General features: G+C 41.4%; 1 pseudogene; it reads right to left on the bottom strand.

Annotated features, from left to right (window-relative positions):
- Positions 1-6863: 6863 nt before the first annotated feature.
- LOC119234226 (eukaryotic translation initiation factor 2A-like) lies at positions 6864-11392 on the bottom strand (annotated as a pseudogene).
- Positions 11393-17712: the final 6320 nt, after the last annotated feature.

The following is a 17712-nucleotide window of genomic DNA, read 5'->3' as shown; positions in this document are numbered from 1 at the left end:
AACAGATTTCATTTAATTCTATTTTAACAACCCCAGATGCAGCTGTGTGGGAAAATGGTCACTATGTCCCCCTAAATATCTGAGCCAAGGCTGCTCCCCTTTTTAGGAGGCTGGGTGGATAAGCTCCAGGTCTTTTGCCTCTGAGCACGAGTGATTCTACAGTTGTAGGAGCAAGAAGCAATGGTGTCCCTCTTATGGCTCCAGAGGCTGGAAGGAGGGCAGCATATCATGCTGTGTTCATGGAGGACACTGAACCTGACCGTAACCCGCAGGAGATGTTTATTCAGCTTGAAGTCTCAAACTGATGCACCAGGCCTGGAGTTTCACCGGCACCCCTAACATCTGAAGGGAAGACTCCAAGTCTGACTCAGACAGTTCCATCTGCACCCTGAACACAGGTCCAGGGTGACCCGTGTTGGCCTGAGGATGAAAGGCAGGGTCTGCAGTTCTGGGGCCGACTGGGCTGCAGACACGCTGAGCAGGACTTTCTCTTTCCTGGTGTTCTTCCCTGTTTGTCAGACCCATTCCCATGAACACTTCAGGCGCTGTCCTTCTAGGAAGGTTGAAAGCTAAGTCTACACTGTGGGGAGCAGCTCCAGTGTTTACCCAAGTCCAGTGGGGTCCTCTGCCCTGCCCCTGTCCAGCTGAAGGCCACTTGGGCAGGTTGGCACTTGTCTGCCTTTCCTGTCCAGCAGTTAAGTGGGCAAATAGTTTGATGGCACTGAGCAGGGCTCTGGAGATGGACACAGCATGGCATCTTGTGACACTCATGTGGGGACAGTCAGGAATGAGTTCTTGCCCATGTCTCTACACAGAATGTTTTTATAAAAAATAGAAAAACAGAAAGAAAAGAAAATTGATGTATATTTTACTTAAAAAAATCAAATTCCAAGGGAATCCAGAAGTTGATTCTCTTTCTTTCCAATTAATCTAAATCTGAACTTTGCTTACATTTTAAACTGGTATTTTCACAAGATTTTATATTTTAAAAAGGATACAAAAATAGTACAAAGAATTCCTGTCTATCTTTTGCCTAAATTTCCCATATGTTAGTGACTTATGTAGCACAGTACAAAATTAACACAGAAAATTAACATTGACATGATGTGAATCTATAGACCGATACAGATCTCACCACTTGTCCCACAAATGTCCCTTTTCTAGTCCAAGTTCCACACCAGGATCACATACTGGAATAGACTGTCATAGTTCTGTAGTTTCCTTTAATCTGGAATAGTCTTAAGGGCACATTTGGGAGATTCTAGTCTAAAGTAGGAGAACATCCATTTGAGAAACACAAACAGTCCGCTCGCTCAGTGCTGTGCACAGTTAGGATTGAAGGACTGTCATAGTGAAAAGGCAAGAGACCTGGAGTTTTTGCCCCCTGATGGCTGTTTAGTGTTGAATAAGTAAACTAGAGTTTCCATGCAAGATGACACTTACTGTTAAGAGGTGGTGCACATGGGTTTGGAATGCAGAGAGAGGTAGAAAAGGATTCTAGAAAGAGAAGATATTAGACGAAGGGCTTGCAGGATGAGTAAGAGCTATTCGGGCTGGAACATTGCTGGCACATCATACAGGCAGTGGCCATGACATTGGTGAAAGCCCCAAGGCACAAGACATTGGTTCTCAGCACTGGAATGAAATGCATTCTCATGGGCAGGAGACCTGATGTGGGGAGAGGTTTATGGGGGACCAGACAAGCAGGGGGTGATCACGGCTGATTATACAAAATCTTGGAAGTATTAAGGGCTTGTTGTCAACTGGAGACCAATAGGAAGACATTGGCATGTTTTGTACAGGTGTGTGATCATATTTTAAATTTAAAAGCACTATAAGAGATTATGTCAGCCTGAGCCAAGGTGGAGCAGCAGGCATGGGGAGATGAGAGCAAGCCTGAGATCTGCAGGAAGCAGAACCAACAGGACATGAAGATTGGTTGGGTTGATGGGGTGATGGAGAGGGAGCCCCAGAGTTCTACCTTTGGCTCTGAGCAGATTGGTGTCAACCTCTGAGATAGAGGACATGGTAGGAGGAGGAGTTTTGAGGATGTTTTTATGCTGATGTGTTTGGGTAAGTTGTGTAAAGTTGGCATGTGAAGCTGAGGTCTCTGACTCCTGGTCGAGGGCTGTTGACTGTTATGGCATTCCTCCTAAGTCCTTTCAATCCAGCAAACCACTAGGTGTGAAACATGTGCATAGGCACTCCTAAAAAGCAGGCTGCCTACCCTAGTTCTCTCCTCTGGGAGCCTACAGAGAACTCCCCAATATTGGGCAGGAACTGAAAAAGGCAGTATGCGGATGCCCAAGCCTGTGCTGCAATGTCTGTTGAGACACTATTCAGTTGGGAGACTAGAAGAAGCTGCACAGACTCACTTCTGTGGAGATGGGGTCAGAAAGGCACTGTTGATGATGGGAGCTGTCCAGACACTGCAGGGTAAAAGCAGTTGGAGCGGAAGGGCAGGCCAGAACTCACAACCTGTGGGCTATTGGGATGCAGGAAAACACCAAGAACTGTGGGAGTGTCCTTTCCTCCATCCTGGCAGAGAAGGGCTTGAAGGGGCAAGAGAACTTGTCAGCACTGAGCTCCTTCTACACAGAAACCACCATGATAGTTTCCATCTTCCTGTATCACCACTGAAGAAGGAGGGGCTCAGAGAGGTTATGTGACTTGGCCAGGGTCACATAGGTAGCAAGTCTAAACTAGGACTTGGACAAAAAGATGACTCTAAAGCTTGCCCCTCTGTTGTATTTCTGTGTTCTATACCTCTATATTAATTATTTTGTTCAGCTGGGGCAAATGTCAAAATTGTCCCTATGTAGGCATGTGGGGGAATCCCTGGATAGAAGAAAACAAAGAGAATGTTCGCAGTTGTAGTCCCCAACTAATCATTGGCATCATGAAAAGCCCTGGCCATCATGAGAAAAGGCCTTCCTGAAGAGGCAAAAGAGCAGTGTAAGGGCAAATTCCAGGGAACAGTGCTGAGCGCATCGCAGGGAGGACGGTCATGCAGCATGGACCCAGTCAGGGCAGTCACAATTCTGGCTGGCCCAATTTGGCATGAGGTTCAGCTCTGAAGTCCCTGATTCAGAATCTTATTCTTGATTAACTATAAGCTATTAGTCTCAGGTAAAGGCTTGTCCAAAAGGGAGAGATGTTCCAGCTCCAGCCCCACTTCCAGGGGATTTTGTTGATATTTATAGAGGCTGTCTCTTTCCTTCTGACCCATAGTCACCCAGTTTGCAGACCTGCTCTGTCCTGACCATCAGGGATGGAAACACTTAAGAAGAGGAGCTCTCAGCTGGACTCTTCCTGCCCTCCCAGTGTGGATGAGCTGGAAGTCTGCTCCAGCCCAACAGTCGGCCTCCTCCCAGCTCAGCTGGAGGGGGAAGTCTGGGCAGAGGGGGGCTGGGGTGTATTGACTCCAGGGTAGGGTGCAAACAGTGGAGAGAGAGAATAGTACTAGAATGTAAGTGAGGATTGGGGGAATAACTTTCCCTGCCCCAGTTTCTCATCTGCCAGGATTGGAACTGAGGAGTTGGCTGCCCCCAGGTAGCATTAATTGACATCCCAGGTCACCTGTCCATCTTCTCAGCTCTGTGTCCCCTCCATGCCCAGGCAAAACCACTGCCTACAGGTCAGAACTGGAATCTGCACATTCAGGCTGACTTTAGTCCTAGAAGCAGGAACGATGGTCAAGGACATACTTCTGGTTGGATGCAGGATTTCTCCTTTATCAGTATGTCCTGGGAATCTTGCTTCAAGGAGCTTTTGGGTTATGTAGAAAGAGCACAGACAAACAAATAGCTTCTAATATATTAATGGACCAATGGGTCCATGATAAATGTCTGGGCAGCACCCCTGAAAAATGAGTCAGGGGTCTCCCATGTGGACTCTGAGGGTGGAAGTAATGGATGTGAAGAATTTTTTTGCTCAAAGATTTGCTTTATGTCTTGAGAAAAGAACCTCAAGCTTCTTCGATCCCCTTCTATCATGTATCTTTGGCAGCTCTGAGAGATACTTTTTCTATTAAGCAAACCAACAGCTGCTGATTTTGGCTACAGTTGCTCAGTTCTTGGGGGGAAAGAAGATGCTCGGGTGTCTTCAAGGACTACTAGTGGAAATCAAATAAAAAACTTAGAACAGATGGGTCTGGAGGATGGAAAACCCAAGGGACACTACGGGTTCCCATCCTCAGCGGAAAGCTGTGAATGCCCAACAGTAATGGGGTCCTCCTCCTACGCAGTACTGGCCTAGTGTGCTCACCTTCACAGGGCAGTGCTGTGGGGTGCTCCTCAGGGCTCCTCCCATCTGACCTTTCAGGATAGACACAGGCAGAGCAACAGATTCTTGAAGGGGATCATGAACAAGGATTGGGAATTTTCCTAGATCAAAGTACGTCACCCAACATCACCTTACCAGTTCTACCATAAGTGACTATACCTTTGGGTGTCAATTTCTCCACTGCTGAGTTCTGATGTGACCTGATTGACACAGCAGTCAACATTTGTATTATTATTTTCTATGTGATAGGCACTAGTGTGCCGATTGCAATCCCACACTTAATGCTCACCTTATTTGTGTGCTGTATCCATTTATTGAATATAAAATTGAGCCTTAGAGAAACAAAATAATTTACTGAAAGTCAGAGTTAACCATTGGCATTGCTGCCTAGCTTATCACCAAAATTACCTAAAATACTTAATTACCAGGATGGACTGGCTTTTTAGGAAGATTGATGCTATAGTCAATGAAGCAAATGAAAAGATGTCCACGCAACCAAAAATTTCCAAATATTGGAGGAAAATCAGCATTATCAGAGGGACAAGTCATATTGCATTGAAATCACATGAAGATATTGGTTTAGGAAGCAAGGTTTGGAGAATCAGGAAATTGGTATTTAATAACTATAATAGGATATATATTTCAGAAATGGATGAGAATATTTCATATATAAGTTAAAAGCATTAACAATCTGGAGACAAAATAAGATCAATGAAATTAAAAAATGAGTATAAGCCCAAATATTATAGCTGAACACTGAATTTAAAAGTTGGAAGATGACAACAAAAACTTTCAAAATGTAACCCCCAAAAACAAAGAAAGAGAAGTGTCAAAGGAGCATTGTGAGGCAGAATAGGCTTATCAGTTTCCAATTCTGCTGAATTGAATTTGAAGGGGAAAAAATATAATAAAACAAATTTGAAGGATAAATTAAATAACAGAAGACAAAATTTTCAAAAATGAAGACATAAATCCTCAAATTGAGATAGCCCACTGAGTGTTAGGTGTGATAAATGAAACAGACAAATCATATGCACATGTTATGGTGACATTTCAGCAAACCAATGATGAGAAAAGTGAAAGCTTAGTAAACAAAAGAGAACACAAATTTCCTACAAAGGAATGAAGAGAGACTAGAAATCAGATTTCTCAAAATCAGATGGTTTCTGAAAGCAATAGAACGATATCTTAAAAGTCTCTGGTATGTAGTTTTTAACTAAAATCTAGTCCAAACTAAACAAAATATAAAGGTAAAAATAGTTTTTTAAAGACCTTTTAGGACTCGCAAAGTTTACCCGATCAGAAGCCTACCAGAAGTTTCTGGAGAGCCTATTCCAGCAAAGTAAAGCAAAAATGATGACAGTTAAATGAAAGAAGACTCGGATATTGATTAGCTAGAGAAATAGTGAGTTACTCTAAATATTGATTTTGAAAATAATTAGGATAAAAATGCAGATGCATTATTTCTAAATAATTTCAAAATAGTTCAGATCATGGAAGAAAAGAAAAACTATATATTTGAACTTTTAACAGCACCTCTTTTCAGCTTTTTTGAGGGAGAATTATTTTTATTTTTTGCTTGGTGATACAATTATATATTCACCTTAGTCACCCTTACAGGGTATTTGAGAATTCTTTTATTGAGGAAGTGTGAGCAAAGCGCCTCCATATCTGGAGATATTAAACACATAAGAAAATTGGGGGAAAGGTAGACAAATTAAGTGAGTGACTAATGACTGATTTAGTGATACCCTCAAACATGCCACTGCTAAGGGAGGAAACTAGGATTTTTCTCTGAAACAACTGACCCTCTCAGGGAAGAAAACCTACATATCCATTTGAAGGTCAGGTGGAGGAGAAATGATACTCAAGTGCCTGTTAAGACTTTCCTGAAAAGTGCATATTTGCAAAAACACTCAATGGAGGGAACAAAGCCTGTCTTGGTTACAAAATGCAATAATGGAAACTTGAAATATTGGAGAAGAGGTGGACTATAAAACAAGTTTTCCACAAAATTGCTGCATTGAGTTTACACTGAACAACTTAGTGAATTAGTACAAGTTTAACAACAAAAAGCTGATATTCATTCTAAAGTTCCAGAAGCAATCTTTTGTTCACTTTGTTTGTTTTGCACTGAGTTTTTAAAGCCCATCTAATGAGTCACATTAATTTTTAAAATTTAAAATGCCTTTATTCACTTATATGATAAATAATACTGAATAACAGTATCTGGCTATCAGTCTGTCAAGCTTAGCTAAGAAATTTACATCTCTTTTCTATAACATGGATTAAAAGGTAAGAAAAGCCAATTTAATGGGCGTGAAGCCAATTTCACATTTATGCCAATGATTGAGTTACAGATGAACAGGAAATGCAGGTACATATATGGGCATTCAGGTGACTGCATGGGTTTAACATAGGACTTGCATTTCCACTGGTTTATACCAACTTACTTGCTCTCTGTGACTCTCAAAGGTAAGCAGTTTCGAATATTCCAGCTCCTGGAGAAGGGTGGTATCTTTTTAAATTTTCTCCTCCTCTTTGTTTTTCTAGCTGTGTTTTAGTTGTTGCTTGTTCTTTCAAGGTTCAATTGCTTTCAGATCTTCTTTAAGTTCTTGAATTTTTCATCTGTCTCAGTGTCTCCAGATGTTAAGTGAGACACAGTCTACCGTGGTGTGCTCTGCGGGGAGGGTAAGTTCCACATCTTGGTTCTTCTCACTTCTCGCTTCCTGCTTTGCAGCTTGTCAGTCTCATATTTCCTTTGATTTTTAAGGGCTGCTTTTGATAATGGTTTATCATTTCCTGTTTGTGATTTCTTATTCTGGGAGTGATTTCTTCTCAGGCAGCTTGGAATTGGTGATTGGCTTATTTCTTAAAGCTAAGAGTCCATCAACCACTATAAATTTAGGTTTCTCATTGATATTTTACTTGCAACTACTTTGTAAGTTATTGTTTTTGCTGGAAATAGGCCATCCAAAAATGTTGCCAGGACAAGGCTGGCATGATTCCAAAGCTTGTGCCCATTATTATCATACAACCTGGGAGTTTGCATGGCAGTTAAAATGTGCTCCCCATCTGGGCACCGAGCAAACTGTAGGTTCACAGGCTACTAGTTCAGAAGTAACTTTGTGTTTTCTAGCATCTCATAATTATATTGCTACTCAAGATTTCTAAACCCTGCTAGCATTAGTATATGACCAGGAGGACTAAGTAAGCTGCATTAGCGTTCCAGTTCCAAAGTCAAGCACAGGATCATATTTCAAGTTGAAAATCATTGCTTTGGCAAGCACAAAACAATAAATAGCATAAAACTCAGCCGAACTAGAATTCCAAATTGCATCAAAAATGGGGCTATGTTTTGGTAATTGAATAGATTACAGTCCTTTCTCCATTTATTACAAGGTAATGTAGCATTTGTTCCCCATAATAGAAAGTTCCTGTCTTGTCAAATCAGTTCTGGCTCTCACAATATAGCTACAGGTTTTTCATTCCAAAGCATTATAACCTCCCCATCTTTCCAGGAACATACTTCGAGGAACAGTTTAGTTGGCTAAACAACACCTGTATCCAAAGGTGGGTACACTTTCTCTCTGGAGCATAGTAGTCTCATGTCTAAGTGATAACACGATAACTATTTTTTTTTTTTTGGAAATGCAACTGACTTGCAATTTTATTAAAATTGTTTTTTCAAAAGTGAACTTTATGAGTGTTTATAGTTATCCTTTCAAGTACAAATAATTTCATCATCTGACTGGGATGGATATTGATTTTGCATTTTTTTCTGCCAAGAGACTTCCAGCATGCCTCAGTTCCATACCACAGACTCCCAGGTGGTCTCCCAGGAGTGCAGGTACATGGGGAACTTGAACTTTCTTTGTAGTTAGGACAGGGTTAATTTTGGTGATAAGTTAGACTACCTTTGGAGGTAGAGGAGTGTTGTAATCTTGAGTTAGTGACATGGGTGACATGTTTCAGAAAACAAGGCCCCGCCCTTACTGAAGGTACAGATTGCAATTTTCCTGAGATTCCATTGGGAACAGTGTGCTTTGTGTGAAGTGTGGTGGCCCATTTACCACAGTGAGTCCTGACACTTGATGGTTTCATGTACTGACTGTGGGAACTTGCCAACATCACGGCCTCTGAATCCATCCCCTAACCTGCCAAGAGTGTCAGGGATCACCCCTCTCTGGAGGGAGGACAGTTGCGTTCATTTTTCAATGCCCCTTGAGTTCATAAATTATTCTGCTGTTGCCAGGTCTATTTTCTAACATGGAAGAGGTCAGAATGTGGGTCCTTTTCTCATTGCTGAAAATTAAGGGAAAATTCAGAATTTCTCAAGGAGCACAGACTTTGCTCCTACAATTCTCTCTGGCCATGCTTCCAGGCACAGGATGAACATCTGAGCAACAGGATCTCAGAGTCCCACCCGGTCCTGTCTGTCACTGCTTTATTCATGGATGTCTGTAGAAAGCACTCGGTTTATAGTGGGATTCCAAATGAAACAGGGAGGGAGGAAGGAAGTAAGCTGTAGAAGCATGTTACCTTTGCACATAGAGTTTGCAGCTCATGCACACTGACCCTCAGAGGACTCCTGTCACATGACTCCCATTTCAGCTCCTTTGGGGCAGGGATTGATGCCCTTTCTTCCAGTGGAGTTGTCCCTAGGTGTCCTCAACTCAAGAAGGATCACTATCACCCATTATTGTCATCTTGAAAACCTATTCCCTTTAACTTTCTGTGCAGAAGGAATCCACAATCAGGGCCTCCCCGGTGGCACAAGGGGTTAAGATGCAACCTATGAAGCTGTCCACAGCTACTGTAGCATGAGTTTGATCCCCGGCCAGGGAGCTACACACATGGCGCAGCAGACCTCTCCTGACTCATCCTCTGCTCCCCTCAGCAGTGTATTTCAGTCAGTCTGCCTGTTCTATTTCCTGCTCTGCCTCTGGTGATTCCTCTCACTGCCCCCACACCTCTGGCCTGTACCCCAGTTCTTGTATGCATAAATAAATCAACCTTTAAAAAAAAAGAATCCACGATCAGATCCAAATATACCTCATATTCCTGCACGTGTCTCCACTTTCACCACTGGCTTCTAAACAGCTTTCTCTGCTTTTCCTCTTCAGTCTCTCACCGTAAAACAGGAGAGCGACTTTGCAGTCATGTATTGGATCCCGCTCTGCAATGTTTACGGCTCTAGAACATCACACCTACTGCCCATCACGCCTACAGAAGGTCCACACACCTGTCACTCCCCTCTCCTCAGACTCATCCCAAGCACCTCTCCCCTTGCTCCCACACCAGTCAGCCTCTCTCCAAGTGCCACGGACACTGACCATTCCCACCTCGGAGATGGGTACTTCCTCTTCAAATGCTCATCCTGGCCCCTTATGTGACCAGCCTTCATATTTGAGTGGAAATATCCTTTCCAAAGTAGCTTCTCCTATTGTCCTGTTGCGTCCCTATTTGCCATTATCTTGCCTAGTTCTGCGTCTGTTTCTGTGTGGCCTGTCTTCCCCAGCAGAATGTAGGTTTCCAGCAGGGAGGGAGCTTGTCAATCTTATCCCTACATTGATCCCCAATTCATATCACAGATCCTGGCATGTAGGAATTGCTCAATACATATTTGCAAAATAAGTTGATTTTTGTCCCTTCTTTATTTCTCAGCACCCAGTGTGCTCAGTAACTAGCTAGTGAATATAGATTAAATAGATGAAATGAATGAATAAATGCTTATCTCTGTTGTCAATCCTGCTGCAAATACCACCCCCCACCATGGTATAGCAGCACCTGGACATGAGAACACTTCCCTATCTTTCCTCCGGGTCCTGTTCATATGGGTTTCCTGGTCATTTCCACGATAAGAATGAATAAGTGGAGGTGGAAGGTATCAAGACTCTGGATCTGAAAGGTCACCCAATTTTAGTTTTTCACTGCAAAGAGGAGCCTGTAGATGGAAGATCTCGAGAAAGTTCTGATTATCTTGTGGTCTATGGTTTAGCCTCAAACAAAAAGCAAATCCCTGACGTGGTGTGTCCTTGACTAGGTCTGCTGCTCCTGTGCATTTCTTCCAGGGAAAAGTTCTCCAGGGAGAAAGTAGAACCAGGATGACTGTGGCAGAAGGGAAGGTGCGGGGGCAGGAGGCTCTGCAGGTCACTGGTTTTCAGGCCGGAGAGTAGGGTCAGAGCGACTTGTGAATTTGTCAAGTGGCCCACCAGGGAAGGCACAGGTGGCAAAGGAAACCATCTGAGGGTAGCACAGGGGGACTCTCCCCAACAGGCCCTGCTCTGGATTTGCCTTTTTTCTTCCAGGGGCCTTGATCTCTAACCCTGGCCATTTTTACTCTCCTTTGGATTCTTCCTAAGATGTCTGGGAAGAAGGACACGTCCTTCCTCATCTGACTCCCACCCCTCCGGTCCCAGAAATGACCCTGGATGAGAAACACAGGATGCTCTCCTGCCTTCCAAGGAGACTCTCCCACTGCCAGGCACCTGGCCCCGCCCATGGGTGGCACCACCTGGGCACACCAGGGCATGGGTATTCATAATCCTGTGTCCAATTAGTGAATCCAGGCTTCTCCACAGGAACCCTCCCTCATGTGTCCATCCTCCCAGGCGCCTGGCTCAGAGGGGGACTTGCTCTCTTTCACGGGGTCAGAGTCCTGGTTTGTGTCCAGAAGCTACTTCACACGTTCCTGCTTTTAACTCCTTTGGTGTATGTAGTTCATTGCTGGGGAAAACTTGGCACACTTAATGTCTCCATTCAAGTAACTCATTTGTTTTAAATTTTGGAACCATCTGAAAAATACAAGTCAGTGTTAAAGTGTGTGTGTGTGTGTGTGTGTGTGTGTGTGTGTATGTGTGTGTGTGTATTTGAAAGAGCATATGGGAAAATCCCTTTCCCTGGGCTATTTATAACACTTCTCAGGCACTAAAAGCACAAGGGCCATAACTCTCACCCATCCAAAAAATGCTGAATGCAGCACTTTCTTATTTTATGCACCTTCTTGCTCTTAAGTGCTCACTGTTTGGATTTCTGATCTGATAACTTTATTTTAAAATTTATGCTTGCCTGAGCTCTTTCTTCTGGCCAAGTGCTTTACCTCCATGGCTACCCTCTCCCTCAAACCCCCATTCTGTGCAGCAGTGCTGCAGGCTGTGGTCAATGACACTAATCTTCACTGCCAAGCGCCACTCAACACAGTTCTGCAGAAGACCTAACACCACAGAAGAGATGTCATGTGGGTCACACAAAGTCCTGTCCCTTCTGATATTTGCTTGTCCTTCTCTCTCATCCCTTGCCACCCTGCAGAAGCCTGGCTCCCAGAAGGGGCTCCATAAATGCAAATTGAGTGAACATTTCCACTCTACCCTCTGCTTTTTTTCTGCTACCCAAGTTCTTATGATTCTCTGGATCCATACTCTTTCTTGGATCTGAATCTTTGAACAAGTTCTCCATCTTCCCAAGTTGCTTTGAGACTGCACATTTTCCAAGTTCATGAGAGTTGTTTGGGTCCACGTTCTTAGCTTTGACATGAATAAACTGATTAGTCTGCAAAGAGTAGGAAGACTGAAAATGATGCCATAAGTGGTCCTGAGTCATAAAGGACAGTGTGGGTGATGGACAGGAGGCTGATGGCTTTCAAAACAGCAATATTCAGAGTTCCAGGATTCAGCATTGAGAGGCAAAGAACAGGATCCCTCAGAGCCCAAATATCATCCAGATTAGAACAGCAGGGCTGGGAGTGCTTGGAGCCATTCAGAAAAGAGGGGAGAACTTTGGAGGCCCCACTAATGCCCTGTTGAGTGTCCCTTGTTTAGTCTTCTTGTGGAAGAGGAAGACTTGCTTGCAGGTTCTGGGCAGGGGCGCAGGGAGCCTTGCTGACTCTGAACTGCACCAAACTTGAACCAATGCAATGCTTGATGCTGCAAAGAGCTAATAATATTCCTGCAGGTGAGGCAGGATAAGCTCTGTCCTTATCTATACAGAAAGAAGGATGATCAAAATCTTCTAAGAGAAAAAAGTGAGCAACAACTATTGAATGTGCATATATGTACATTTATTACATGTATGTCTCTCCATATGTGTGTATATACACACATCGAAAAATGTCACCAAGCATACAAGATTTGGCTTTTAAATGGACATTTTCCTACAGGTGCTATTCCTGTGCTGTGGATGGTGTGGCTCCTGTTTACTGAGGGACTGGCTGTTTCCAATTGCCCTGGTAGTGGTCTAATCGCCAGGAAACCAACTCCTAGCACCCCACCAGCGCATTTCATACCCCCAGTTTCCTTCCAGGATGTTCATCTTCTACTCTGCCTCCAATCTACCAATTCTCTGGCTAGGTGCTACATTGACTTGGTTTCCCTCAAAATGTCAATAGATTCCTTGTGGGATATCTGCATTCCATTGAACGTGGTTTGATATAAAATGTTTAATTGACAGCTGACTTTTAAGTATGTATTGATTGTGTCAGAGGAAGCCTCAGGGGTTTTCCTACTTCTCAGGGGCCTGCAAAAGACACTTGGATTTTCTTTCAAGGTTAAAAGGAACCTAATCTCAGTTGCCATGATTGTGACCTCTTTCTCTAGGTCTCCTTATCCCCCTCAGGGTTTTTCTGGTACAGGAAGTGGGAAGGCATTCATGCCTCTCTGGTGCGGGGGTCACAGGGAATACCAGGCTCTGAGGACTCAGCTAGAGGTTCCAAGAATACCCCGGGGAGTCTGGCCCCCAGCCAGCTGTTTGCCTGACTTGGCTGCAGCCCCAGCCTGTCTTAGAGGTATTTAGAAAGGATAGCATGAATGCCTCTGACATGGCCCCTGATGTGGGAAAATAAAACACATCATTTCTCAGGGACAATTTTTAGTGTCAAGTTCTGTGTCACTCAAGAGACTCTAACAAAAAAGTGAAAAATAGTGGGGGTCTCCTGTTCCTTGAACATTCTCCATTCCTGTGCCTTTACAACTGCAGGAATCACTTCCAAGAGGCCTGTGAAGGGCCAGGCACAACTGCCCAAAGGATCCAGAGACCACCTGAGAGTCACCTGTTTCTGTTTTCTACAAAGAAGAAAGTAAATGTCACCAGAACTCACACTATCCTAAGATAATTACCATTAATATTCTATAGCCAAACTTTCATTTTTAAGAAATTTATCTACCTATCTATGTCATCTATCCAGCTACCTACCTATCTGCCTACTCTCATCTGTCTGTCATCCACCTATTCTCTGCCTACACATAAAGGTACGTACGCTTGTGTGCAAATATATACCCTATGATTTTTTTTAAATAATAAATTTTATTGTTATATTCCCCATACAATTGCAGCCCCCCCATTCTGACCCCAATCCCTCCCCTCCCACCCCGCCCCCCTAAAAGTGTCTCTGGTTCATAGTTTTTTGTTGATTTTGATTTTCACTTTCTTATAGTTATTCATTTTCCTGGTCCCTTATTTAAGTTTTCTAGATTCCTGCTATGAGTGAGACCATCCGGTATTTTTCTTTTTCTTTTTGGCTTATTTCGCTGAGCATGATCCCTTCCAGCGCCATCCATGTTGCTGCAAATTGCATGTGTTTATCTTTTTTGAATGCTGAGTAATATTCCATGGTATATATGTACCACATCTTCTTGATCCAGTCATCTATTTTTGGGCATTTGGGTTGTTTCCAAAGCTTAGCTATTGTAAACAGTGCTGCTCTAAACATAGGGGTGCAGGTGTTCTTTGGAATTGATGTTTCTGTGTCTTTTGGGTAAATACCTAGGAGTAGAATTGCTGGATCATATGGAAGTTCTATGTTTAGTAGGTCCAGAAATCTCCACACAGCTCTCCACAGTGGTTGGACCAGTTTGCACTCCCACCAACAGTGCAGAAGAGTTCCTTTTTCTCCACACCCTCGCCAACATTTGTTGTTGCTAGTTTTTTTAATATGTGCCATTCTCACTGGTGTAAGATGGTATCTCTTGGTAGTTTTGATTTGCATTTCCCTGATGACAAGTGATGTTGAACATTTTTCATATGCCTGTTGGCCATTTGCATTTCCTCTTCAGAGAAGTTTCTTTTTAGCTCTTCTGCCCATTTTTTGACTGGATTATTTTCTTTGTTGTTATTGAGTCTCGTCAGCTCTTTGCAGATTTTTGTGATCAGTCCTTTATCATTAGTGTTGGGTGCAAAAATGTTCTCCCAGTTGGTGGGGTTTCTCTTTGTTTTTGTTATTGTCTCTTTTGCTGTGCAGAAGCTCTTTAATTTGATGTAGTCCCAGCTGTTTATCTTTGCCTTCACTATCACTGCTTTGGGTGATGTGTCTGTAAAGATGTCTTTGATGTGCAAATCACGTAGTGTTTCACCTATATTTCCTTCTATATATTTTATGGTTTCAGGTCTTATGTCTAGTTCTTTAATCCATTTTGAGTTGATTTTTGTGTATGGTGTGAGGTAGTGGTCAAGCTTCATTCTTTTGCATGTAGCGACCCAGTTTTCCCAGCACCATTTATTGAACAAACTTTCTTTGCTCCAATGCACAGTAAAGTGGCAGGATACAAAATCAACACGCAAAAGTCAGTAGCCTTCCTATACACAAACAATAAATCTGAAGAAGAAGAAATCAAAAAAACCATCCCTTTTGTTATTGAAACAAAAAAAAATCAAATATTTGGGAATAAATCTAACAAAAGAGGTAAAGGACCTATACAAAGAAAACTATAAAACACTGTTAAAAGAAATAGAAGAAGACACAAAGAAATGGAAAGACATCCCCTGCTCATGGATTGGAAGAATAAACATTATTAAAATGGCCATCCTTCCAAAAGCAATATACAGATTCAATGCTATTCCAATCAAAATTTCAATGTCATTCTTCAAAGAAATAGAACAATTATTGATGAAATTCATATGGAATCACAAAAAACCCCGAATAGCCAAAGCTCTCCTGAAAAAAAAAGAAGGGAATGGAGGCATCACACTCCCAGACTTCAAACTCTACTACAAAGCCATAATCATCAAAACTGCATGGTATTGGAACAAGAACAGACATACAGACCAATGGAATCGAATAGAAAATCCAGAAATAAACCCACAGATTTATGGTCAACTACCCTATGATTTTTATGTAATGGTCACAACTCATCTTCACAGTCACTTTGTGAGGTGTTTTTCTTCTTGTCCTAACCAAATACAATGAAATAAATTGAAACTAAGAGAATTAAATTGACTTGTGTAGTCTGCAAAACTGCTAGTGGAGCTGGGTTTTGAACCCACAGTTACCAAATTCAACCACTTTTCCTATGTATGACAGCTGCTTAGTTTGACTACAAAGGTCTTTGGATGGTTGGAATTAATGAAGACTGAAGGCTGGAATTAGACTTTTAGTGGTGAAATTGACATGGTGATTATCAACGCTGCATACCTGAAACATGTAATGTTATAATGCGGATATTACTTCAACTACAAAAATAAAAAGGAAAAGAGAATACGGAGAGTATGGGGAACCACACCATGCTAGACCTGCCTGTGATTGGTTTCACCTCTGCTTGATATTCTGCTGTGGTTAATATATCACTTATGTATACTAAGTTTTTAATTTTTAATTTTACATTTTCCTTAATCATGTGGGCAATGTATTATTAGCCACTGTTTTCTTTTAAAAATTATGCATAAATAATGGGTGTACTCAGTGTTAAGCTTCAAGCATTATAGTTTCAGTTTCGGTCCTGGCTTACTTCATAGAGATAATCGTTGAATATTTCGTGGATTTCTTCCAGAACTTTTCATATAGATACAGATCATTATTTTGTGATTGGTTCAATTTTTTTTTCAGTCAGCCTTTTCAAACTATAAAATTATCCAAAGTCAAACATTTTCCTATTGAATATAGTTTTAGTTGTAAGAAAAAGTATTGATATAAAAAGTCTCCTTTTCATTGTATTATAGGTAATACATGTGATTTCCTTTTTGATTCATAGCATAGTTTAGACATTACTTTTGGCTATTCCTTTTTGTTTGTTTTTTTAAAGATTTATTTATGCATACAAGAACTGGGGTACAGGCCAGAGGTACAGGGGGATGAGAGGATTCACCAGAAACAGAGTGGGGAACAGAACAGACAGATTGACTGAAATATACTACTGAGGGGAGCAGCAGGCAAGACAGGAGAGGTCTACTGTGCCATGTTGGTCAGCTCCCTGGCCAGGGATCAAACTCATGTTGCAGTGGCTAGTGATAACTTGATAGTGCTGAGACTTAATCCCATGAGCCACCCGGGATGCCCTACTTTTGAATTTTCAAAGGGATATTTTAATCATCTTTTGGTTGTATTTGATTTTATTGAATAATGATTATAAACACAAATCGTGCAATCCTTATTTCTAGAAATTTATTGTTCTTTTTGTGATTAATTGCATGATTTGTTTTTTGTAGCTATTTCTTGGAATAAGAAAAAAACACACTCTGTAGCAAACACCTTTCTATGTATTCAGGAAATCAAGTTCCTAGATTATCTCATTAAAATCTTCTATACCTAGACTGAAATAAGTATATTAAGGTCTTCTGCTAAGATTTTATTTTTAAAAGTATAAAAAGTATTTCCATAAAATTTTATTTTATTTATTTTACTGCTGGCTTGTTTGGTACAAAAAGGGTAATGGCTTTTATATATTTTATGGATCATACCCTTTTTATGATATTTCTACTTAATTAAAAATAGCTATTGAATTAACACTGGTGTAATTAACATTACGTTTCAGGTATGCAACAATATAAATCAACATCTGTATATACAACATACGTTCCATCATACCTTTTTTATTATTGATATGAAGTTGCCTCAATTTATAGTTTTTACCCTTGAATTACACCAACATCTGATTTTAATATTGACTGACCATGTTTATTTTCTTTTATAGTTTACTTCATACATTTTGCTCACTCCATTTTCAACTAATTTTTTTTTTTGGTGCAATTTTTAGCTTTTTATTTTGAAATTGAGGAATTTGCTGGAAGTTGCAAAGATGATATAATAAACTTCTTTGCACCCTTCATGCAATTTTTCATAATGGTTATTACTTATCTGATTATGATCAGCATGTTGACATTGGTAAAACATGCATGTCTAGTTCTAGGTCATCTTATCAAAGGCAGAGATTCATGTAATCACCAGGTGATTTAAGGCACAGCACTAGGTCACCACCACAAACATCATCTCATTCTGAATCCTATTTCCCTTTGCCTACTATTCCAACCCCTGGCAACTACGAATCTGTTTTCCATTTCTATAATTTTGTTATTTCAAGAATGTTATATAAATGGAATCATACAATATATGATCTTTTTAGATGGACATTTTTTTTCACAATGCCCTGGAGATCCATCTGAGTTGTGAATATATCAATAGCTCATTCTTTTTACCGAGTAGTATTCCATGGTACGGATGTT

This window comes from Talpa occidentalis, unplaced genomic scaffold (assembly GCF_014898055.3).
Source record: "Talpa occidentalis isolate TD23 unplaced genomic scaffold, MPIMG_talOcc4v2.1 talOcc4.8, whole genome shotgun sequence".
In the NCBI taxonomy this organism is placed as follows: Eukaryota; Metazoa; Chordata; class Mammalia; order Eulipotyphla; family Talpidae; genus Talpa; species Talpa occidentalis.
This window is presented reverse-complemented; position numbering and strand designations above follow the sequence as displayed.